General features: G+C 35.3%; 1 long non-coding RNA gene across 1 annotated transcript; it reads left to right on the top strand.

Moving 5' to 3' along the window:
* Positions 1–854: 854 nt before the first annotated feature.
* Positions 855–19,600, top strand: LOC117802789. The gene is made up of 3 exons (XR_004626340.1): positions 855–1,013; positions 17,748–17,831; positions 19,514–19,600. It is a non-coding gene; the product is annotated as an uncharacterized LOC117802789 (long non-coding RNA).
* Positions 19,601–25,879: the final 6,279 nt, after the last annotated feature.

Genomic DNA, 25,879 nt, shown 5'->3' with positions numbered 1-25,879 from the left:
AATTAATTTATGAAACTAATTGCATATAAAGTTTAGCCTGCCAGACATTCTTTATTTTTATTCTAAACAAAATTTGCACAAATCGCAATAAAAATACTGCATTTTAGTTATGTGACTATATATAGTTATGACATGCTATTTAATAATCTTGAAATTAAAAAAAGTTAATATAGATGTGAAAGTCAAGATAAATGAATAATTCTAGAGTAGGAGTTGAAAGTGTCTGGGTAAGGGTTATCCTGGATCAGGAGGTCTTTAAAATACCGCCTCATAGCGATGCTGTTCTACTGCGTGTCCTGATTTAGGTAAAATAAGTACACTGAAGTAGTGGATAAAAAACATTCTCCACAAAGTGATGGAAGGACAGAGCAGAATGTTCCAGATTTCCTCAAGCAAGACAAAAAAAAATTCCAATAATAAAACTCCTTTAGAAATTTAAGAAGCTAGACGAAACTCTACAGAATAGTATTACACCATCACCCCATAAAGCTTTGCCAGACTGAACAAAAGGGATGCATTTTTTTTTTTCCCGCAGCCAGAAGGTATTTTATTTTAAAGATAACTGAGAAAGTGTTTATAAACAGACTGCGGGAAACTTTTTGCTAATTTTTAGAAATCAAAGAAGAGGCGATCTCTAGGTTGATGATTGCTATGGTCTGAATGTTTGTGCCCCTCTCCCTGCCTTCATATGCTGAAACCTACCACCCAAAGTGATTGATATTATGAGGTGGGGCCTTGGAAAGTGATTAGGTCATGAGGGTGGAGCCCTCATGAATGGTATTGGTGTTTTTACAAAAGAGGCTCCAGAGAGCCGCTTAGCCTCTTCTGCTGCCTGAGGACACCAGAAGGTGGCGGGCTCCCTGCCTTCACCAGAAGCTGGTTGTGCGGCTCGATCTGGTACTTGTAGACTCCAGAACTGTGAGAAATAAATCTCTGTTGTTTGTTAAAAATAAAGAAAGAAAGAAAATAAAGAAATAAGAAAACAGAACTTGGCAGGTTGAATTGGGTATGAGGTAAGGTGTTTTCCTCTTTCTTTGTTGAAATATATTAAAGCCACTTTTTATTCCCTAGCAATCTTTACTTTTGTGAATCTATAATTGTAGCTCTTCTTTGCGTGGGACTTGCCCAAAGGCAAGCTCCTTCTGAATTCTGTTTCACAAATCCCAGTGGTGGCAACCATTACTCTGTGCATAGGTCAGTTGCAAACTCCCCAGAAACCGTGGTCCAGTTGCAATTCATATTCTGCATATTTCTCTGTAAATAGAGATATTGCTTAAGATTAAGAATAAAGCAGAGTTCGCCAGCCAGAATTCCCCTCCTGGATCCTGTGACCCTAATTTTTGTAACTGCTGTGGCAAATCTTTTCAGAGACTTTTCAAGTGCTTTTATTTTTGCCTGACAGCTCCAGGTAGATAATGAATCTAAAATTTTATGTTTCAAATCATAGCTTTTCAAAATGTATTACGCATACTTAGGGTATTTCAAAAATGCAGATTCTGATTCAGTCGGTTTAGTGTAGAGCTTGAGATGTTGCATTTGTAACGAATTACAGGTGATATCAATGTTGCTGGTCCACGGACCGTACTTGGAGTACCAAGGTGCCAGACATCGTAGGCTTTCTTTGATTTCTGCTTAGGAAATGTCCTAAAGAACAACATAGGAATATTTTTTACAAGATTTCCAATTGGTTCTGATCCTGGCAGGCAGGACGCATTTTGAGAAACACAATGCTGTATAATCTGTAATAGCTTAAAGTTTCGAGTTTTGGGGGTTTTATCCATGGTTGCACTTGATCTGACTGCTGTGGTATTAATGTAAAAGTATTAGTGAAAGAAATAACTTCAATGTAATTCTTAGAAAAACATTTTGATAAAACAGTTCATCTTAGTCTTAATATTTAGGCTTTGTACAGCCATATGATTTCTGCTCCAACCACTCCGTTCTGCCGTTGCAGCATGAAAGCAGCCACAACAACATGCAATCAAATGAGCAGGCCTGTGTTCCCATAAAGGTTTATTTCTAAAAACAGGCAGATTAAATTTGGCCCGAGGGCTGTAGTTTGCCCACCCATGTTCTAGTAAATCATTTACAGCATATATATAATTCCTTTAAAATGTGCTCATTTTAAAATAGAACCTAGTTTAGAGCCCAACACTATGCTATAATTAATAACTGTTAGGACTGTAACTATTTATGCCATAGGTTTACATTTTGCTGTAGAGTTATTTTTTTCCTTAAATACAAGATCCTAAACCAAACTAACTTCAACCTTATGAGCTTACCAGTATTTTATAAATAAGAAAATTAAGACTCAGGTTAACTGATTTTTCAGTATTACATTTTTAGAAAGCAGAAGAGCTAGATCCTGAGAAAGCGTTATGAGTTAGAGCAGCTATATTGGTACCATGAACTAAAATAAGACATATCAACTCTTGAATGATCTTAAAAATAAGATAAGTATACTATTTAGATTTTTGCATTTCATGGGAATTGAGTTTTTTAGAGTCAGGTAAGATTTTTTGCCAAAGTTTTATACTTTCAGTTTTAGAGACAATTATATTCAACTTATAGTATTCTGGTACATTAGCTATTCATTCCTTCAACGAAACTTAGATGGAGTCAAGAAGTAGAAAATTTGTCTTCATGCATTCTCAAGGAAAAAATTCACTATTGGGAAAATAGTATTGGCTTATGAATAATTGTGGGCCTTTTGAAGATACCTCACTTAAATATTCAGCAGCACCTCTGAAAATGTTTAAATGGGTGCTGAAAATGATCTTGATTAACTCAATTTTATTTCTATGCTATTATCTAGGAGAAATATATAAATTGATATAAATAAATAACAATACATATAATTAAAGTAAAAGCCACCTACCAAGTAGGTTATATATACATAGTGTTGCATCATTAAAATAATTCTTGTTTTAATCGTAATTCCTTTGCAATTCTAGTTGCAAGAATGAATAAAACTTCCCAAATAGCTATTTACCATATGAGCTTTTGTTAAATGAGTGGGTACCAAATCTTGAATTGTGACAAAATTCTTTTTTTTTTTAAATTTTCTAAATTATTTGTGGTTTCCTTGGGATTTATACTTGCCTAAGATACTTAAATATGACTTAAACTGATACTTTTATTATTTATCAAAATATTTCTAGGACTGTATACAACTTTAGGGTATGAAAATTTTAGACAACTAAAATGACATTTTAGTTAGGATAATTGCAATGACTTCAGAATCTGTATTTTCTTATAAGAAAATAAATTTTATGCGATCTTGATTGTATATGTTATGAATCATTACCTGCAAAAACTATCAGGCTTATGTTCCCCAAGTTTATACTTAGACTTGGAGGATAAGAGAAATTCTAGGTTAACATTTATCAATTTTAGGGGGTTCCTGAGACCCTTTGCAGGTATCTACATGGTCAAAATATTTTCAGAATGAGAAGAGCTTTCGNATGAATGAATGAACGAACGAAGGAACAAATCCACTGTGTTGACATTTCCAATGAAAATGTGAACACAAGGGTGAATAAACTGCTGGTACTCCTTAGGAAGAATCAAGGCAGTGGCAGCACCACAAAAGACAGGAGTTTAGCAACATGTGGAATAACTGCTGTTAGATTTTGGTAAGGGTTTTGTAAAGGCTTGCTTCTTCCTGTTTGCTATTTTTGTGTCTCTTTTTTTTTCCCCTTTCATTTCTGATTATTATAGAACTCTTGAAAAAAAATAGTATATTTATTCTTACTTTCAGAGCAGTGAAGAGGAAACAAGAAAAGAGAAACTTCAGTGGAAAGTATGGGTGGAGAAAGCTTTATAGAGGAAAAGTTAGATACTTATGTCTATAAAGGAAATAGAACACCGAGATCAGCCTGACAGATTTATTGACCAGCTACTACGTAGGATTCCTTTTCCAGTGTCTCTGAATTAAAGCAGCCTACTGTCATGACAAAAGGGAAATGTTGCCCATGCTTGGGTCCCTTTACCTGCTTGCCTCTGCCTCAATTCCTCATTACTGCCTCCCCCTCCCCTGTCATGCCCCTACTGCCATTTGAACAAAGGAAAGAAGAGCTTTCGCTTCTCCATCTGGCCCATTAAGTCATGTCTTTTAGCTACGAAACCTTCCATGTATACTAAATGATATAAATACATGGGTATTTTATCCTCTAAAATTTCTCTTGGAAAATATATATGTTGATAAAGTAGGGGAAGGAGGACCCTAGAGGCTATGCCCATGCAATAAAAAATGGCACTAGAATTTTCTTGAGAGATTATGTCCAGACAAGTGTTTATACCTTTGTTTTGCTACACCTGGGATTGAATTTGGATCTCCAATTTAGGAGTGGAAGCTAGAGCAAAGCTGCATTGTTTCACATATTAGAAGAAAGAGAAATGTAAAGGATCATTATGAGATAGAGCCCAGAGTAAAGGAGGGTCAGAAGAAAACAAAACCATTCTGCAAGAAAAGGGCTTTGGAGATCAGAACTATTACTTGAGTAGTTTTTAATTTGTTTGTTGTGTGTAGTGTGAAATAAATGTTCTTTACCATCTTCCTTATAACAAGTCTTAAGCAAAACACACACTTCCCTCTAATGCATTTTTGTGATTGGATCCTTTCAGAGGACAAAAAGAAAATAGGAGCTCTATGCCTGGGTTGATAAGCTAAAAGAGGCTGCTTATACACATAGAAGGTTGAGGGATGATAGCTGATACTGCATTCCTAGTTCCAGTTTCCAAAAAAGGACTTTGATAGGTTCAGCTTGCCTTTCTCACCCTTCCTGAACCAATAAACTGTGGCCCAGGGTACAATTGTGTCACTTTGTACAAATATGAATTCTCCTCCTTCATCCATGTGGAAAAGGTATTGTTCTCAGAAAAGCAAGAGATGGGGAACTGAACATGTAAATCTACCGGTGTTCCAATTTCTTTTTTCCTTACAACAATATTTCAGCCAATAAAATATTGAGCCATGATTCAAACGTAAGCATGTATAACTTCAAATCAAAATCACTTCCATTCTGTCTCCCACCAAGAATACTTGCGTAGAAACACAAAACCCCATAAAATGTGCAAAAATTGATATGCTGCAGATCTATTTGCCCTTGAAAAATGATTAGGCAGTTGGGTCTTCCAAATCTGGCAAATTGTTTTAGGGTCATTAGTTTTGACTGCATGTATGCTTTGTAAGAAAATTGGATGTTTTGTGGACAATTATTATAGGGAAAAGTATTATTGGAAGCAGTTGAAAGGTAATTAGAGAAAGGGGAATTAATTTATTTGCTTCGAGAGCAATTACATGAAGAAAATCACCTTTTAATTTTTAATGAAGTTATGATTTTAAACATTTACCAAAAAAATTAATAATAGGAGGCTCAGACTCACTGATCTGTGATTTGTTTAAAGGTTGGATTATTTATTTCTTGTGTTTCCTTAAATCACTCGGGTGACTTCATTTTCGCTAAAATGCTAATATCCTAATTAACACAGTCTTCATTCATATTCCTTAAAAAATAGTAATAAAATCTGTTCTAAAATGTTAAAAAGTGAGATTTCTCGAATTCCAGCAAGAAAATCATTAAAAATTTAAGGTTATATATAAAGAAATATAATGAAGAATGAAACATGTAAAAGTATAGAATTTGTCTAAGAGAAAAATATTCCCTGAATGTAGCTGGATAATTTAAATAAATCAATACTGATATTGCCTTGCAGTTAAAATATTATGAGGAATAGACTTTTCACAATAGTATAAAAGCAGTTATTATATTCAGCTTTTTGCATTTGAATTATTTTTGCTTTCACTTGTTATTTCTCCTTTTTCTCTATCCTTTTCTACAACAAATGGGAAACTTTCCTCAGGCTTTATTGAAAAGGAAAATAAAAGTTCAACCAAGAGGAGGTGAGGTTTCTACTAATGCTAGGTGTTTTAGAGGACTTCCCCAGGTTATTTGGAAGGATGCAGGAGTTCACTTTAAACACGATTATCAACCTATATACTCATCAGAGCAGAAGAGAACCAAATTAGTTATGTCTGGCTGTGTTGACCTCATTATCATCTATAATGCCTGATGAAGAAGGGTGTAACATTCCTTGGGAAGAAGACATATTCCTATTGGGTAGAATGTGAGAAATCCTAGACTCGAGTTGTAGAAGGGTCCTTGGGGATCTAATTTCACCCCCTTTCCTCTTAAAAGTGAGAAAATTGCTGTTCAGAGAATTCAAACTTGCTCAAGGTCACACTGCTAGTTCTCTTTCTTTTTCAAGCAGGGCACTGAGAATGACTTGATTGTCTGAAAAGGAAGTGCTTATTTAAAGATAATGCCAAAAAAAAAAGGATAATGCCAAGAAATTCAAAGATATGAGGGGTTGGCAATTTTTGAAGAGCAGTGTGGCTGTGAAGTGACCCTTTCTCTCTAGTAGATAGCAGTAAAGGAATATCTTTTACATGTTTTTTGGTAAGAAATAGAGAAAAATTTCCACCTGTCACCAATGTTCATTGTGGTAGAAACCTTCAGAAACAGCTGAGAAGAAATGGTAACTAGTCCACATTCCATTGGAAATTGACCATTATGTGACTTTGGTCCCCAAGCAAAATTTGTTCAACATTTAAATTATGTTTTCCAGTTAGCTGCTTTTAAAAACAATTTAAGGCATAATGTTTCATGATACTTTAAACCAGATGCCTCTGTTTCTAGCCTTTTAAATTTTATACAAATTATACACCGTGATAATAGCAAACCAACTTTTAGTGTGATTCCACATGTTTAAACACTTGTTTTTCTCTCAGTTAAAGTTTGTGTGTGGGGAGATATATATATATATATATAAAATTTATGCATATATACTAGTTTATACACACAACTACATATGTGTGTATATGTGTGCATACATACTATACACACTATGTGTGTGTGCATGCATACATACTACTACATATGTGTATACATACTATACACTATGTGTGTGTGCATGCATACATACTACTACATATGTGTGTACACATACTATACACACTATGTGTGTGTGCATACATACTACTACATATGTGTGTGCAAAATACTATATACACTGTGCGTGCGCATACATACATACTACTACATACGTGTGTACACACATACTATACACACTATGTGTATGTGCATACATACATACTACTACATATGTGTGTGCATACACACTATNCACATACTATATACACTGTGTGTGCATACATACATACTACTACATACATGTGTACACACATACTATACACACTGTGTGTGCATACATACATACTACTAAATATGTGTGTGCACACATACTATACACACTATGTGTGTGTGCATGCATACATACTACTACATATGTGTGTGTACATATACTATATACACTGTGTGTGCATACATACATACTACTACATACATGTGTACACACATACTATACACACTGTGTGTGCATACATACATACTACTAAATATGTGTGTGCACACATACTATACACACTATGTGTGTGTGCATGCATACATACTACTACATATGTGTGTGCACACATACTATACACACTATGTGTATGTGCATACATACATACTACTACATATGTGTGTGCATACACACTATACACACTATGTGTATGTGCATACATACATACTACTAAATATGTGTGTGCACACATACTATACACACTATGTGTGTGTGCATGCATACATACTACTACATATGTGTATACATACTATACACACTGTGTGTGCATACATACATACTACTACATATGTGTGTGCACACATACTATACACACTATGTGTATGTGCATACATACATACTACTACATATGTGTGTATACATACTATACACACTATGTGTGTGTGCATGCATACATACTACTACATATGTATGTATACATACTATACACACTGTGTGTGCATACATACATACTACTACATATGTGTGTGTGCATACACACTATACACACCGTGTGTGTGCATACATACATACTACTACATATGTGTGCATACATACTATACACGCTATGTGTGTGCATACATACATACTACTACATATGTGTGTGCATACATACTATACACACTATGTGTGTGCATGCATGCATACTACATATGTGTGTGCGTACATACTATGCACACTGTGTGTATGCATACATACTACTACATATGTGTGTGTATACACACACACACATAGAAAGACACGTCAAAGTGTCACATGCATCTGATTAAAATATCAAGTAATGCCTTCTTGCCATTAAGTTCCAGTTTCTAGACTTTTAGTTATTTTAGCTGTTTCTTTTNCACTACATATGTGTATACATACTATACACACTGTGTGTGCATACATACATACTACTACATATGTGTGTGCATACACACTATACACACTATGTGTGTGTGCATACATACATACTACTACATATGTGTGCATACATACTATACACACTATGTGTGTGCATACATACTATACACACTGTGTGTATGCATGCATACTACTACATATGTGTGTGTGTATACACACACACACATAGAAAGACACGTCAAAGTGTCACATGCATCTGATTAAAATATCAAGTAATGCCTTCTTGCCATTAAGTTCCAGTTTCTAGACTTTTAGTTATTTTAGCTGTTTCTTTTAGTATTACCTTCACATATTTGGCATTTACCAATTTTACTTAACAACTATTCGTTTTCTGTAATAATGAGGATTTCATTCACTTATATAACTACCTATTCCTTTTCCATTCTCCTGTTTGAATTATACATTATTGTTTTTTGGTTTAATGTGTACTTAGTATTATGCTACATAAAATTAACCACTGGAACACCCAAGATAATGATAATATTCTCTTCTTCTTTTCTCCTTTCCTTCCTTCCTGGTTTCTAATTATTATTAAAAAAAATAAACTTCTTTTTTTTTTTTAAAGATTTTATTTATTTATTCGACAGAGATAGAGACAGCCAGCCAGAGAGGGAACACAAGCAGGGGGAGTGGGAGAGGAAGAAGCAGGCTCATAGCAGAGGAGCCTGATGTGGGGCTCGATCCCACAACGCCGGGATCACGCCCTGAGCCGAAGGCAGACGCTTAACTGCTGTGCCACCCAGGCACCCCAAAAAAGATAAACTTCTTAATATCAAACACATAATGCTTTTTTATCTACTAGGTATTAGTTTAAGTGCTTTGCATATATTTGCTCTATCCTCACAATGACCTTATAATGTAGANTAAACTTCTTTTTTTTTTTTTAAAGATTTTATTTATTTATTCGACAGAGATAGAGACAGCCAGCCAGAGAGGGAACACAAGCAGGGGGAGTGGGAGAGGAAGAAGCAGGCTCATAGCAGAGGAGCCTGAATGTGGGGCTCGATCCCACAACGCCGGGATCACGCCCTGAGCCGAAGGCAGACGCTTAACTGCTGTGCCACCCAGGCACCCCAAAAAAGATAAACTTCTTAATATCAAACACATAATGCTTTTTTATCTACTAGGTATTAGTTTAAGTGCTTTGCATATATTTGCTCTATCCTCACAATGACCTTATAATGTAGACATTATCACTATTTGATGAACAGGAAACTGAGGACCAGAGAAGATGAGTCAATGGTACAATGTCACATACATAGTAGTAAGGGATAGAGCTAGAATTTGGACCTAGGCAGTGTGATTTCAGAATCATAATGTTAAACACAGTATTAGCTTCTCGTTATATTTTGCTTTTCACAAGCTCTATTCTATGAGAAATTTCTATCACTTATTTCCCATAAGGAAAAATTTGCCTTGCAGGGTTTATTTTATTTTACTTTACTTATTTAAGTTAGCATTAGAAAATGAAAAAAGGAAAAAGACTGTTAGACTATGTTTCCAAGTGACTTTGGCAAATGAGAATTATTGTGTGGACCTGTTTCTGCTCCAGAAATGTCATTTAATCAGGATTCGAATGGCATATAAGGAATAGGAGAAAGTTTGTTTTAGGTTAAGAGAAACAGGGAGTTGCCTCAAAGGGGCGTTTCTTCATCTATCCAATCCCTTTGATTTTCTCAGTTAACACTGGAATCTTCTCTTAGTTTCTGTGTTTTGTTGATAGCTGAGGTCTCAGTTTAACCTTAGGGGAAAAAAAAAATTTAAGTAATTATTTTGTATTGTTTTATACTTTCAGTTTCCTGTGCACTTTCTGGTTTCTAGCTGTGACACAGCTGCCCATCTGGTTAATTATTTCCATGTGGTCTTCATTTCAGACCTGCCTGCTTTTCTCTCTTCCCTAACCTGAGGGCTTGCTCTTAACTTGTCTCCAGGTGATCATCCTCAGGAATCTGCAAGGATAGACTTAACATCAAGGCTCAGGTATTAACCATTCTGTTTTCAACTTCTGGCACTTTTATTTGAGTAAACTTTAAAAGAGAATTGCTTAGATTAAAGCTTACAGTTATGAATAAATGACAGATTTGGCTTTATGATGTAGGAAGTTGAAAGTCCTATTTTCCCTAATTTAAATTATTTTTTTTGCACTAGTAAATGGTGGATGAATGAGACCTCTGAGTAAAAATTGTAGTGGTTATTATAATGCAAAAAGAAATCTCACTGTACCTTACATTCCCAATGTTATTTCATATTAATGTGATAAAAACTCTTCTCTCCTTTTTGTTTTTGCCATCCCAGAGATACCCCTTTCTTTGGCTTATACCTACTCCAATTCTAGATGCTCTTGACTTCAGGCTCCTGAAAGCCTATTAAAAATCAGGCAGACCATGAAACAAACCAGTAGTGAAGGGAGCTAGATGACAAATTCATCAACCACTGTTCTGTTCATGAAAAGTAAAAGTCACATTAAGTAGGTGCATAAAATATTCAGTCAAGCTCTAGACAAGTGTTGAGATCCTAGAAATCTAATCCAGAGAGTAAAATGTGATATAAATTCAGATATACTGGATAACCGGGTGACACAGTGTCAATAATTTTCAGGGTCATTCATTTACCAAGGGTAAAATTAACAAGAATTGTCAAACTTTCAGGAAAAAAGAAATAGAAAGGGTGAGATGAGAAAACATGCCTCCAGTTGTCTGGAGACAACAGCACTATCTCTTACCTGAAATTCAAAGTGATCTATTGTGACTAATGAAGCTAGGGAGTAGTGGTTTAAGATACAGATGTAAGGGAGACTGAAAAGAAAGACCTCGGTGTCTGTAGAACAGGGGTTCAATAAGTGGCCTTACTCCTCCATGGACGGTTTAGAGAGGTTGTCACTTGATTTTGTTACTAAAGATTTTGGCCTTTTGACTCTTATTTTTTTTGTGATAACACATACATACATAAAATTTACAATTTTAACCATTTTTAAGTGTACAGTTTTGTGATATTAAGTACATTCACATTGCTGTGTAACCAATCACCAGAACTCTTTTCATCTTTCAAAATGGAAACTCTATACTCATTTAACAACAAGTCCTCCTGCCCCCTTTTACCCAACCCTGAAAACCACCATTCTACTTTCTGTTTCTAGGAATTGACCTCTCTAGGTATTTCGTATGAAGTGGAATCATACAGTATTTGTCTTTCTGTGATTGGTTTATTTCCCTTAGCCAAATATCCTCAAGGTGAATCTGTGTTGTACCATGAGTCAGAATTCCTTTTTAAAGATGAATACTATTCTCTTGTATGTATATCCATTCATCTGTCCGTGGACATCTGGTTACTTCCGTATTTTGATTATTGTGAATAATGCTGCTGTGAACATTGGTGTATAGATACCTGTTCAAGTCCTTGTTTTAACTTCTTTTGGCTATATACCCAAAAGTAGAATTGCTAGATCATATAGTAATTCTGTTTAATTTTTGAAGAATCGCCGTAGTATCTTCCATAGTGACTGCAGAATTTTACAATCCCACCAGCAATACACAAGGGTTCTGATTTCTCCACATTCTTGCCAACACTATTTTTATTTTATTTTATTTTAGCCATCCTAATAGGTATGAAATGGTAGATATCTCATTGTCTCGCTGTGGTTTTGTTGACCTATTGACTCTTAGGTGTAAGCCCATAAGACATTTACAAAGATATCTTTGTGCTATGGCAGTCATCTTAAATCTTCTCAGAAATAATGGGTTTTATATAAAATAGCTAAAATAAATCGGCAAGGCCTTCTGGGAAGATGGCAGAGTAGGAGGATCCTAAGCTCACCTCATTTCATAAATACAGCTAGATAACAAAATCCACATCAGTATAAATAACCTAGAAAATGACCCAAAGACTGGAAGAAGGGACTCTCCACAACTATATGTAGGGGCCTCATCAAAGAGGGTAGAAAGGGCAGGAGCCAAACAGACACATGGGACTGTCTGGGGAGAGAAGGACATAGGGATTCATAGAAGGAAGAGGGCCAGACCCTCACACTAGACACCCCAGGCACAAGGAACCCACATGAGGAAGATGATTCCCCATAATTTTTGGCTTTGAAAACCAGAGGGGCCTAACAAGGAGTGGGGCTTAACACCTGGAACTTTAAAAATCAGCAGGCTCAGCTCTGGGAGCTGGAAGGCAGAGACCCTGCCCTTAAGAGGTAGCACAAACAGCCTTGTGGGGATAAAATATAGAAGGAACAATTTGAAAAATGCCTGGGGTATACAAAAGGGGATTTATTTACTAATCTCAGAGCAGGTACTGGAGGGTCAGGGATCTTTGGGAGACTTCTCCAAGATCAAAGGAGTTGGTAGGTTCCATTCCCCCCCACCCCCACCCACAGCCTAGATACATGGACACCTGTGGGAACCAGATCAGATCAGCACAAGCACTCTCCACCTAGCTTGTTAACAGCATGCCCTGCCCTCACACACTTATGCAGCTCTAACCCCTCCATCCAGGCCTGGGCAGGACTTTTCCTGTGCAGCTGCAGCTCCCCTCCTACAACTTCTGAAGACCTGCCCCCTCCATCCCCTTGGCCAGAGCTATCCAAAGTGGTGCCATAAGATTAGCAGTGTGTAAGCAGCCCCAAGAGGGGCAGCACTGCTCCAAAGTGATTCCTGCTCCACAGAGAGAAGAAGATAACCACACATACTAGTCCAGCTGCTGTCCCACCAGTGGACTGGGGGCAGACTTTGGGTTGTATAGCACAAATAAAAAACTGGGAATAGATATGCAAAAAAATGAAGCAAAAGGAATCTAAGTATATCACAAAAGAAAGCTAGTAAAATGTGAGGGAAGAGAACAAGAGAAGAAAGGAGCAGAGAAGAACTACAAAAACAACCAAGAAGTGAGTAACAAAACAGCAATAAATACCTATCTATCAATAATTTGAATGTAATATATCTATATGCTACTTACAAGAGACTCATTTCAGACCTAACGACACATGCATATTGAAAATGAAGGGATGGAAAAGCATTTATCATGACAGGGAAGTGAAAAGAAAGTTGGGGTAGCAATATTTATGTTGGACAAAATAAATAGTCTTTAAAACAAAGACTATGAAAGACACAAAGCAGGATACTATGTAATCATAAAGGGGACAATCCAACAAGATATAACAATTGTAAATACTTATGCACCCAACATAGGAGCATCCAAATATATAAAGCCGATATGAACACATACTCAGAATATTCCATCCTAAAACAGGAGAATACACATTCTTTTCAAATGCACACATAATATTTTCCAGAATAGATCACATATTAGGCCACAAAACAAGTCTCAACATATTCAAAAAATTGAAGTCATATCATGCATCTTCTCTGACCACAATGCTATGAAACTAGAAATGAATCATAAGAAAAACTGGAAAGAACACAAATACATAGAGGTTAAATGACATGCTACCAAACAATGAATGGATCAATCAAGAAATCAAAGAGGAAATAAAAAAATACATGGAGGCAAATGAAAATAAAAACACAACAGATCGAAATCTTTGGTATGCAGGAGCAATTCTACGAAGGAAGTGCATAGTAGTACAGGTCTACCTCAAGAAGAAAGAATGGTCTCAAATAAACAACCAAACCTTAAACCTAAAGGAGCTAGAGAAAGAAGAACACACAAAACTCAAAGGCAGTAGAAGGATAGAAATAATAAAGATTAGAGCAAAATAAGCTAAATAGAAACTAAAAAAAGGAAAAAAAATGAACAGATCAAACCAAGAACTAGTTTTTTGAAAAGATCAACAAAATTGGTAAGCCATTAGCCAGACTTATTAAGGGGCAGGGGGAAGAGAACTGAAACAAAATCTGAAATGAAGGGAGAAATAACAACTGACACCACAGAAATACAAAGGATTATAAGAGAATATCATGAAAAATTTTATGCAACCTATTTCATATACTAGGACAACCTAGAAGAAATGGATAAGCTCCTAGCATATAACCTCCCAAAATTGAATCAGGAAAGAACAGAAAATGTGAACAGACTGATTACCAGCAATAAAATTCAATCAGTAACCCCCCAAAACAAGAGTCTAGGACCAGATGGTTTTACATATGAATTCCACCAAAGTTTAAACAAGAATTAATACCTATTCTTCTCAAACTCTTCCAAAAAACAGAAAAAGAAGGAACTTCCAAATTCATTCTGAGGCCAGCATTACTCTGATACCAAAGCCACATAAAGATACCACAAAATAGAAAACTATAGATCAATTTCTCTGATGAACATAGATGTAAAAATCTAGTATAAAATATTTGTAAACTGAATCCAACAACACATTAAAAAAATCATTCACTACAATCAAGTGGAATTTATTTTCAGGATGCAAGGGTGGTTCAAATCAACATGATACATCACATCAACAAGGGAAAGCATAAAACCATATGATCATTATAATAGATACTGAAAAAGCATTTGATAAAGTACATCAACTCATGATAAAAATCCTCAGCAAAGTAGGTTTAGAGGAAAACCCACCGCTAGCATCATACTTAATGGTGAAAAGCTGAGCACTTTTCCCCTAAGATTAGGAATAAGACAATGATGTTCACTCTCACCACTGTTATTCAGCACAGTACTGGAAGTCCTAGCCACAGCAGTTGGAAAACAAAAAGAAATAAAAGGAAGCCATTTGGTAAGGAAGAAGTAAAACCTGCACTATTTTGCAGATGACACAATATTATATATAGAAAACTTTTAAGACTCTACCAAAAAGCTTCCAGAACTGATAAGTTAATTCAGTCAGGTTGTAAGATACAAAATCAATATACAGAAATCCAGTGCATTTCTGTACACTAATAATGAGGTAGCAGAAAGAGAAATTAAGAAAACAATCCCATTTATAATTGCACCAAAAAAATAAAATACCTAGGAATAAATTTAATGAGGGAGATGAAAGACCTGTACTCTAAAACATTGATGAAAGCAACTGAAGATGACACAAACGGAAAGACATTCCATGCTCGTGGAATGGAAAAAAAAATATTGTTAAAACGCCCAGACTTCCCAAATCAATCTTCAGATTTAATGCAATCACTATCGAAATTTTTCACAGAACCATAACAAATAATCTTAAAATTGTATAGAACCACAAAAGAACCTGAATAGCCAAAGTAATCTTGAAAAAGGAGAACAAAACTGAAAGTATCACTATTCCAGATATGAAGATAAACTACAAATCTGTAGTAATGAAAACAGTGTGGTACTGGCACAAAGGCAGACACATAAATCAATGGAACAGAATGGAGAGCCCCCAGATAAACCCATGATTTATAGCCAATTAATCTTCAACAAAGGAGGCCAGAATATGCAACAGGAAAAGGATAGTTTCCTCAACAAATGGTCTTAGGAAAACTGGACCGCTACATGCAAAATAATAAAACTGGATCGCTATTTCACACCATACACAAAAATAAAATGGATTAAGGACCTAAATGTGAGACTGGAACCATAAAAATTGTAGAAGAGAACATGGGCAGTAATTTCTCTGACATTGGCTGTAATAATATTTTTCTAGATCTGTCTCCTGAGGTAAGGGAAACAAGAGCAAAAATAAACTATTGGGATTACATCAAAATTAGAAACTTTTTGACAGCAAAAGAAACAACAAAACTAAAAGACAACCTACTGGATGGGAGAATATATTTGCAAATGACACATTGTTAAAGGGTTTGTGTCCAAAATATATAAAGAATTTATACAACTCAACACCAAAAAAACCAAATAATCCAATTAAAAACGGGCAGGAGACATGAACTTTTCCAAAGAAGACATACAGGGGGCCAACAGACACATGAAAAGATGTTCAACATCACTCATCATCTGAGAAACGTAAATCAAAACCACGAGATAACACCTCATACCTGTCAGAATGGTTAAAATAAAGAACAGAAGCAAAAAGTGTTGGTGAGATTGTGGAGGAAAAGAAACCCCCATGAACTGTTGGTGGGAAGGCAGACTGCTATAGCCACTGTGGAAAGCAATATGGTGGTTCCACAAAAAGTTAAAATTGAATTACCAGGTGATCCAGAAATTCCACTACTGAGTATTTACCCAAAGAATACAAAAACACTAACTTGAAAAGATAAACGCACCCTTATGTTTGTGGCCACATTTTTTTCAATAGCCAAAATATGGGAGCAACTCAAGTATCCATGGATTGATGAAGGGATAAAGAAGATGTGGTATGAATGTATGTATACACGCACACACACACACAAACACACAATGGAATATTACTCAGTCATAAAAAAGAATGAAATTTTGCCATTTGCAACAACATGGATGGGTCTAGATGGTATAATGCTAAGTGAAATAAATCAGAGAATGATAAATGCTGTAAGATTTCGCTTGTATGTGGAATTTAAGAAATAAAACAAATGAACAGGAAAAGAAGAGACAACCCCCTCCAAAACACTCTTAAATGTAGAGAACAAACTGATGGTTCCCAGCGGGGAGGTGGGTAGGGGGACGGGTGAAATGGATGAAGGAGATTAAAGGTACACTTATGGTGACGGAGCACTGAGTAATGTATACGATTGTTGAATCACTATATTGTACACCTGAAATTAATACAATACCATATGTTAATTATACTGGAATAAAAGAAAAAAGAATTTTACAGCAAGAAAAAAGTTACTAAAATGTGCTAGAACCATAGATTTTTGTCTCTAGGAAGAGAGGAGATAGAGCCAGACCAGGATTTCAGCTCTTGTTCTGAATCACTGATCACAGTTGGAATGGATGATTTGAGTGACTCTGGTCCTTTCTTTTTTTTATTTTTTATTTTCCTGTAAACACCATTAATCTTTTAGTTTCCACGCTGATATCACATTATAACCTTCCCGCACAACTCAGCTTTTACTGACATATTGTTTCATATTGTTTTATTAACATTTAATGTTAATTTGTATTGCTTCTAGTAAGTAGAATTTGAGCTGTTTGAGATCAGAGACGTGAGTCATTTCTTCTCCATACTTCATAGAATAGAGTAAACTGATTAAATATATCCTTTGTTTGCATTTTGTAGCTATGTGTTATAAAATAAGGGTTTATTATTTCTAAAATTTGAGGATAATAAAGAACAAAACTGAAAGAGACTGCTTTTGGGGCAATGGAAGGAGGAGGAGGGTAGATGGAATTGAAGCTATTTCTTTATTCTTCAGTAAGTCCTGGTTTTATAGCTAAGTGCGTTCAAGATAATACTTGTCTGTGGTTGATACGTTTTTACTTTGCCCTAATTTAAACCTAGAGAAATTAGTGACGTGAGCAATTTTTACCCATATCTACTCTTGATTTTATTGTTTCAATAACCTGAATTCTGTATTTCCTCTCATATTTTCTGTTTTTCTTAGGGTGTTTTTGGGAATGGGGTACAGAAACTTAAGCCACTTCACAATGGTGTCAGGAACCCGAGGTCATCCCTATAAAATATGATTGTATGTATGTATGTGTTTACTTACTTATTGCTGTTAAGGCTCTTTCCCATTATTATACTTTTTCTTTTTCTTCTTGTCCTTCTCTTCCTCCTCCTTCTGAGGTTTCAAATAATTATTGTTTAACTTTCTATAAAAATTACAGCTCCTGTCCTCTAAAAAATTTCTATGCTCTTAGGATAGTATTTTGTTTACAAATCAAGTTTGGAGGAAGTGAACCTATCAAAGGACATTTGTTCAATTCTTTTGTGTGTTCTTTATAATGTTTTTAAAATATCTTATAAAGTTCTATACATTTCTTGGTGCATTTATCCAATATATTTTTGTATTATTTATAGTTATTGCTATTGATAATGCAATATTTTCTCTTTTCTTTTAAATGTAAAAGTCATTGATTTCTTTATATTAATGTAATCCATTGTCTCACTGAATTACCTTGCTGTCAGTAGTTTTTCCAGTTGGTTTTCAGGGTATTCAGGCTTGTAATCTATAAATAGCGATATCTTCATCACCTTTTCAATTTTTTTAAAGATTTATTTATTTTAGAGAGAGCGCATGACCTTGAGCAGTGGGGAGGGGCAGAGAGAGAGGGTGAGAGAATGTCAAGCAGACACCTGGCTGAGCATGGAGCCCAGAGCCCCATGATTCAGGGCTTCATCCTATGACCCTGAGATCATGACCTAAGCCGAAATCAAGAGGTGGACACTTCACCGACTGAGCCACCCAGGTGTCCCTTACCTTTCCAGTTTTTATACATCATATTTCTTTCTCTATTTACAGTGGCTGATAACCTCTAGGACAAAAATAATGGCAATGAGTGTGGCCTTTCTTGTCGTTTTCCTAACCTGAGTGAAAATGATACTATTTTTTTTCATGAAACATGATACTGAGTTTGTATATTTATAGATTTTGTTTCTATTCCTACTTTACTGCTTTAAAATAAAGAATGGTTTTTGACTTTATCAAACATCTTTTCCTCATCAGTGAAAATAATCATACGTATCTGTGTGTATGTGTATCTATCTATCTATCTATCTATATATATATTCACTCTGGCTTAGTCCACTTTTTTCCTGAAGAAATTACTCTTGTATGTGCATGAGAACTTTATCCTTGGATATATACATTCATATTTATATTTTATTACATATTTTCTTCTAGTATGTTTCTATTACTTCTTTATATTTACCTGCCTTTAGGCTCAGCTCTTTTGACCTCAGTACTCTGTTTTGTTCTGTTTTATGTTTCAGTTTTTGTTTCATAATGTTTATGTGTTTTATTAAGGGTAAAAAGCTAACTCTCTCTATAATTTATTTCCTAAAATAAGTCATATTTGGTGGTTTGTCTTAAATACAGTATGTCTTTCTTAGTCTTTTCAGTACTTATACTCTATTCTTGTATGTTTAGGATATTAAAAAATATTTTATGTTACTTTGTTTTTTAATTTTTTAAAAAAATTAAAACTTGCAAAAAGATCTGTTATTCAAGCCTGTTGTTATTATTATTATTATTGCTATTACTATTTACCTTCATACGGTGGGATGATTGCCCTTCCGAGCGTCTCAGACCTTAAGCTTTTTTTTGTTTTTCTGTAGAATTGCCAATACAACTGGCCTGAGAAGAATGGATTTGATTTTGTGGGTAACACCGTTAGGTGAATTAATTGCCTACAACTTATCTGACAGGACGCTTTCATGTAGAGGATGAACTGGAACTCGCAGATTTTACCCTTGTGTCTTCCAAAATACTGCACAACAGAGTTTCTTGCCAGGTCTGTTTATTTTCTAGAAGTGATCGAAATTATTCCTTCTTCCTATAGAGCTTTGTTCATTTTAATCAGACTGTGAATGGCTGAGGAGATTCCTGTGTTCAAGTTTCTAGTTTCAGAAAATTTTATGTAGAGTCTTAGTGCAGTGTCTGGAATACACTATGTACTTAAAAATAGTAGCTGTTATTATTTGTATTAACTAATTTTCACCAAGGTTTTTATTTCATATTTATTATATCCCAGGCCCAGACTAAGTTATGGTTTTAAATTCCACTTATGATTATAGAAGTCATTAGATCTTTTTGCTATTGTCCTAGTTCTAAGGTTTTGTTTGCTTTTACTCAAAATTACCTTTCCTGAGCATCCTGGCTATTGTCTTTTTTGGATTCTGCTTCTACGAACCATATTGGTTCATTGATTGATTCTCATACTCTGTTTTTTCCATTGATCTTGGTGTTCTCCAGTGGGCTAGGACATGGTGGCCCCACTTTTATCAGTGAATGCTCCATTCACCTTCTCCCCTCCCCTCTGCATTTTCAGTCCTCAGAAGCCCTTCTCGTCTCTGCATTGTTCCAACAACCTGCACCTTGGCCTTCACCAAACACAAATCATTTCATCTATAAATGGTACAGTGTGTTGACAAGGACCTACTTTTGTCCCTTTGGGGTCTTTGGTGCCTTCAGAAGGTTCTAGAGCTAAAACAGAGAGACCAGCATCACACAATCATTTTGTTTAAGTCTCAGGCTGGAGACAGTAAAGAAGTGGTTCAGTTATACAAAGATCACCCAGCTTGTCTAAGTTTTTGGAGTTTTCTGAGATGAATACTCAAAGTCCAGTTTTCATGTTACAATCTAAATCTTCACCCACAAGCCTGGGAAAGCTTCCCAGATCACAAGAACTTAGGAAAGAAGGTCTTTTTTTTTTTCCCCCAATTTAAATAATTTTCTTTTAAAGAGTGGTTGGTGCTTCAATTGGTAAGAACCAGAATTAACATTTGTTGTTTCAAAGATTTCATGTTTGAGTCACACAAAGACTACATTTCTCTCTGTGCCTGAGTAGAGCAGGTCTGATACCCTTCCACGTTACACAGAAAGTGACAGAAATAGATTTCATATAGAAACAAGTGCTAATGATTCCTAAAACAACTTACGTGGCTCGAGATTAAGATAATAGTAAACACAAAATTTGTTAGAGTTACCACAAGAAGTGTGTGCTTGCAAAGATTATCCATATAGATACATGCATATATATTCCATAGGAATTTTACACATATGTCCCGTACCTGTGCACGGACAAAATGCTCTCACATATGTAGAACGAAAGAGATAAATCTGGTCAATAATGAAAGTGGCTCATCATTGCTTAGATTTCTCTTTGTATTTCTGTGATTTTAAATAAATCACACTTCATTATTTTCTGTTCCTGCACTTTTTCATCCCTTTCCCAAGGATAATTATATATTGATTTAATCTTTATTTCGTTAAAGTTACAATTTTAACTGGATGGGTAATCTCATTCTAAATACTTTCAAAGTAAATGTTTTGGCACAAAAATGATTGAAATATAGCAGTCACATTAAAATTATTTGCAGTTGTCACATGACTCCTAACACTCTACCTACAATTAGTTGGGGTCTTAAAATGATTCCCAAACAGATAAGATTTTAAAGAAGTTTTTTTTTTTCTTAAAAACATCCCACTCAGCACGTTTGCATAGCAAGTACCTCTAAAGAAATTATAAATGTTTCAATCTTTTCTTTTCTAACATCATTATAAATGACTTCATGACAAGTGCAAATTTTCCTCCTTGTTCTTTGGGAAGTACCAATCAGACATGGATTTGAGTGACATCTCTTTTAAGGAAGAACAAAGGGGACAGGCAGCTCAAATAATTATAAAATCCTGACTTGTTACTGTCACAATGATTGCCTGAGCTTTAAAAAAGAAACGGGACATTAATGGTACAATGTAAATAATTGTGTAGGCTCTGAGATGATTAGTTAGCAAGGTGGCAGAATTATCTTGTCAAAAATAAAGTATTTTGAAATATCTGAAAAGGAACTCTGAAATATCCATCCTAATAATGAAACTCCTGACATCCAGCACTACTATACCCAGAATAATGATAACTAAAAATAGGATTCTGTATTTTTCACCAAAAATGCTTATAAAGAAAATGTTGTTCCCTATGTCTCTTAGTCTTTAGGTCATTATAAAATGACCTAGCAGTTCAACTGTATCAAAATGAAATGCTTCATCTTGGGATTGTAGGCATTCCTGCTAAAGTCCTGATTTGTTTTTTATGAGCCCTTTCCATCATTGTTATTGTCATTGGTATAATAAGTTATATTGCCGACCACTTATTCTGTGCTATTCTGAATTTTTACATTTTTTTTCTCTCATTTTTCTCACAGCAACACTATGAAATAGTTACTATTATTATGCTCAATGTATGGCTGTGAAAATTATAGTTTGGAGAATATAAGTAACTTGGCCAAAATTTTTTAACTAGTATGGGGCAGAAGTAGGATTTGCATACAAGTCAATCTTCATTGCCTTCAAAAAAAGTATTAAAGACAATTTTCTCTATTTTTTATATAATATTTGAAAACATAAAATTCAGTGATTACATAACATTTATCTTTTAAATGTGTATTTTCTTAATCATTTTGAAGTTCTCCTTGGGAAATGTTGCTAGAAGCAGTTTTACTGTTTAAAATTTTCATAAATATTACCAAACTGCTCTCAGATATTTACACTTCTACTAGCAGCATATGAAAGTATTCTCTGTACTTCCACTTTGCCTATAATAAATATTTTTTAGAATGTTGTTTACTTGGGGTACCTAGGTGGCTCAGTCCAACTCTTGACTTTGGCTGAGGTCTTGATCTCAGGGTGGTGAGATTGAGCCCTGCATCCCTGTGTTGGGCAGGGCGTGGAGACTGCTTAAGATTCTCTCCCTCTCCCTTTGCCCCTTGCCACTGCCTGTCCCACTTGTGCGTGTGCTCTCTCTCTCTCTCTCAAAAAAAGGTGTTTTACTTGATAAAAATTTTTCTCTTTTCTTGTCAGCTATATTTTTTAACAGAATACTATACATGACAACATAAATAAAAACATTAGATTGGGGGCGCCTGGGTGGCTTAGTCCGTTAAGTGGCTGCCTTCAGCTCAGGTCATGATCTCAGCATCCTGGGATCAAGCCCCGCCTTGGGCTTCCTGGTCAGCGGGGAGCCTGTTCTCTCTCTCCCTCTGCCTGCTGCTCTGCCTACTTGTGCTCTCTCTATATATCTCTGTCAAATAAATAAATAAAGTCTTTAAAACAAGCAAACAAAAAATGTTAGATTTTTGGCAATTAAAAGCTCTCAACATATTATTATCTGACCAGTATTTATTAATTATTTTAACCTTTAATGAGCTCATTTTATTTGCCAGAAACTCTGCAAAGTTTTCTAGGCCAAGATAAATAGACCCAGTCTGGTGCTTCAGGAGCCTTGATAGAAAGCTATGATGGCAATAAAGATTTTGCGTATTACAATGGGAGTGAAAAGTTGCTTTTAAACCCTAATTCTGGCCTGTGTTACTGGAAGGACCTCATGGAGGAGATGACGTTTGCATTTTGTCTTGTTAGATGAATAGGGATTTGTAATGTAGAAAATAGGAGTATTTTTGGGAAGGCATAGAGCTTAACCAAAGTGAAAAGGAATGAAAACAAAAGTTAAATTCAAGGAATGGTTAAAAAAATAAGTTTTTACTGGAAACTTGAATGATCCTGCTCAGAGCTATAAGGGATGGAACCTGAAAGATTGTAGTAAGGCATGGAGATCCTTTTTGTGTGTTACAATGAAATGTCAATAAATAGATTCACTATTTAATTGTAACAAACTCTATCATCCTTGACAAGTCATTTTGAAGAGTAGGCTCATAATTAGAAATTCCAGGTCTGGTTTTTTCTTTTAATTACTCCAATTTTGTAGCAAATTATTTTTAAATATCCTGACGATGATAATTGATACCTTCTAAAGTGCTAAAATCTTCCAATAGCCACACTTGTCTCCTCCAATTTTGTGTTGTACAACCTCTCAAAAATGCCCAATCATTGGTCCGGACAGAACATCCCTGTATTGCCTCTAAGAAACATTGCACTGGCTTTGACTTCAACCATTTTACTCATTTTGTTCTCATGTGAAATATACTCACTCTGCCCTCCTCTCTACTATCCGTATATACTGTATCCTTAAAGACTGAATTGAAATACGTTCTCTTATGTAAGTCTTCCGTCTCCTGTTGGAAACATTTCTATAGCACTGATATTCTCTGTACCCCAACATTTGCATTTTATGCATTATCTTTTTTCTTCTTTGCTTTTGTAGTTACTAAAATTGAGCTCTCAGGTATTTATGCATTATATTCTATTCTTTCAGACAACAAAAAAATTAGACTAAGAAACTACCTAAAGATCATACTAATGATTATTTTGTGCATTTGTTCATTTATTTATTTTTCAAGTAATTACTGTGTTCCTAGTACCTGAAATGCACTTGTCAGGTATCAAAGATCAAAAGTGAACATGGTTCATGTCTTTCAGAAGGAGTTCAGAGCCTAATGGGGAAGCTAGATATTTAAACAACTTTTTGAGTTATTTGTATGATAGGAAAATAGCAACCTATCCACTATGGGTGGATATGGAAGTTGAGATGTGTGAAATTTAGTGAAGACTTTATGGAAAGGAAGAATGCCTCCAGGTTTGTAAAGAATGGGGAATTTAACAGGCTAATAAATGAGATATATATTTTTCAGGACAGAAGAAATAGCATACACTAGTGAACAGAGAAGACATACCAGGCAGCTGCGGATGCTGTGGTATTGTTGAATTACGAGGTTAGGAATGGGGAAAACACACAATGAGACTAAGAAGGTAGACAAGGACCTTTGTGTATCTTGAAATTGAAGTGGCAGTCTGGAAGGATTTAATCAGAAGGTACCAGAATCACATTTGTGTATTCAAAATACTTCCCCGTGGAATAGTGGAAAATGGTCGAGGTTAGAAGAAAATAAAGTCAGGGGATAAAGTTAAGGATCTATTTTAGTATTCCAGGTAAGAAGGGCCTTAAGATTGGTTGGTAATGGGAAGAGGGAGATGGGTCATTTCTGTACAAGTATTCTTTCAGATAAAATAGGATTTTGTAACTGAATGGACACAACAACTGAGGGAGGGGAAGAACCCAAAGATAATACCTAGATTTTTCTGCTTAGGTAACCAGATGGTGCATTAGCTAAGACAAGCTAGCTGGGACAAGAAACTGTTTGGATGGTAGATGCAATAAATTCTGTTATATAAATGCTAATTTAGAGGCTGCTACAGGTCCAGAAAGTGGTCATATAAAATAGGATACTGGATATAACTGTCTGGGTCTTAGAAGAAAGATCTGGGCTGAGGATGTAGTTAAGTCATCCGAATGGAGAAAGGTAAAAATCACTGAGAAAGACAGTCAAGAATGAAAAGCTTATACTCTTGAAGGACACAGATATCTAAGGGCTCTCATTCCTTGTCATATGTGCATTAATAAAAATCTCTGTTTTGATATTTGAAATGCAAAGTCTTTATCAAGATACATATATTTGACAAATCAGAGACAACTTAAAACCTGTAATGGGGCAGATGGAGCGGAGGCCACAGGAGCCTATGTACATTGCAGGTGAATTTAGATTTGCTCTCTATAGTTCTTTCATTGAAACCTGGAGCAATTGGAGTTCAAAACAAGATGAAGAACACCTAATGTTGAATTGAATGATTTAAAACCTCCTGCTGACACTGTTTCCTTTATGCTTCACATATTGATGAAACTCATATGGAACTTGGCTACCTTTTGTTGTTTGATGTCTAGCCTAGTAGACCTTGCTAGACAACAGATTTTAGGTTTACAAAAATCTTTCTACCCATAAGAGGCGAGGTGAACCCTAAATTAGACTAAAAGTGGTAAAATAATGAAGGGAAGCTAGCAAAGGGAATTGAGACAATGTGCCAAAACACTGTCCCATGGTTTCACAGAGCTCATGTCTTCTAGGTAATGCAAGAATTAATTTGCATTATAGTGAGGCATTACTCTAGGAGTCCTCATTTCTATAGGTTGAGGATTGAATGTGAGCTATAGAGTTAGAGAGAGCCTATATGCGTTTGAGAAGGGCAGTGTAGGGGGCAGTAAAAAACTGTTCATAGATTGTGCATTTACAGTCTGTATAGTCTCATTTGTTCCTTTTAACGTTGAAATTCCTATTTCTTTTTTT

This window comes from Ailuropoda melanoleuca, chromosome 1 (genome assembly GCF_002007445.2).
Source record: "Ailuropoda melanoleuca isolate Jingjing chromosome 1, ASM200744v2, whole genome shotgun sequence".
NCBI lineage: Eukaryota > Metazoa > Chordata > Mammalia > Carnivora > Ursidae > Ailuropoda > Ailuropoda melanoleuca.
Note: the sequence above shows the minus strand (reverse complement) of the source record. Positions and strands in the feature narration are given on the sequence as shown.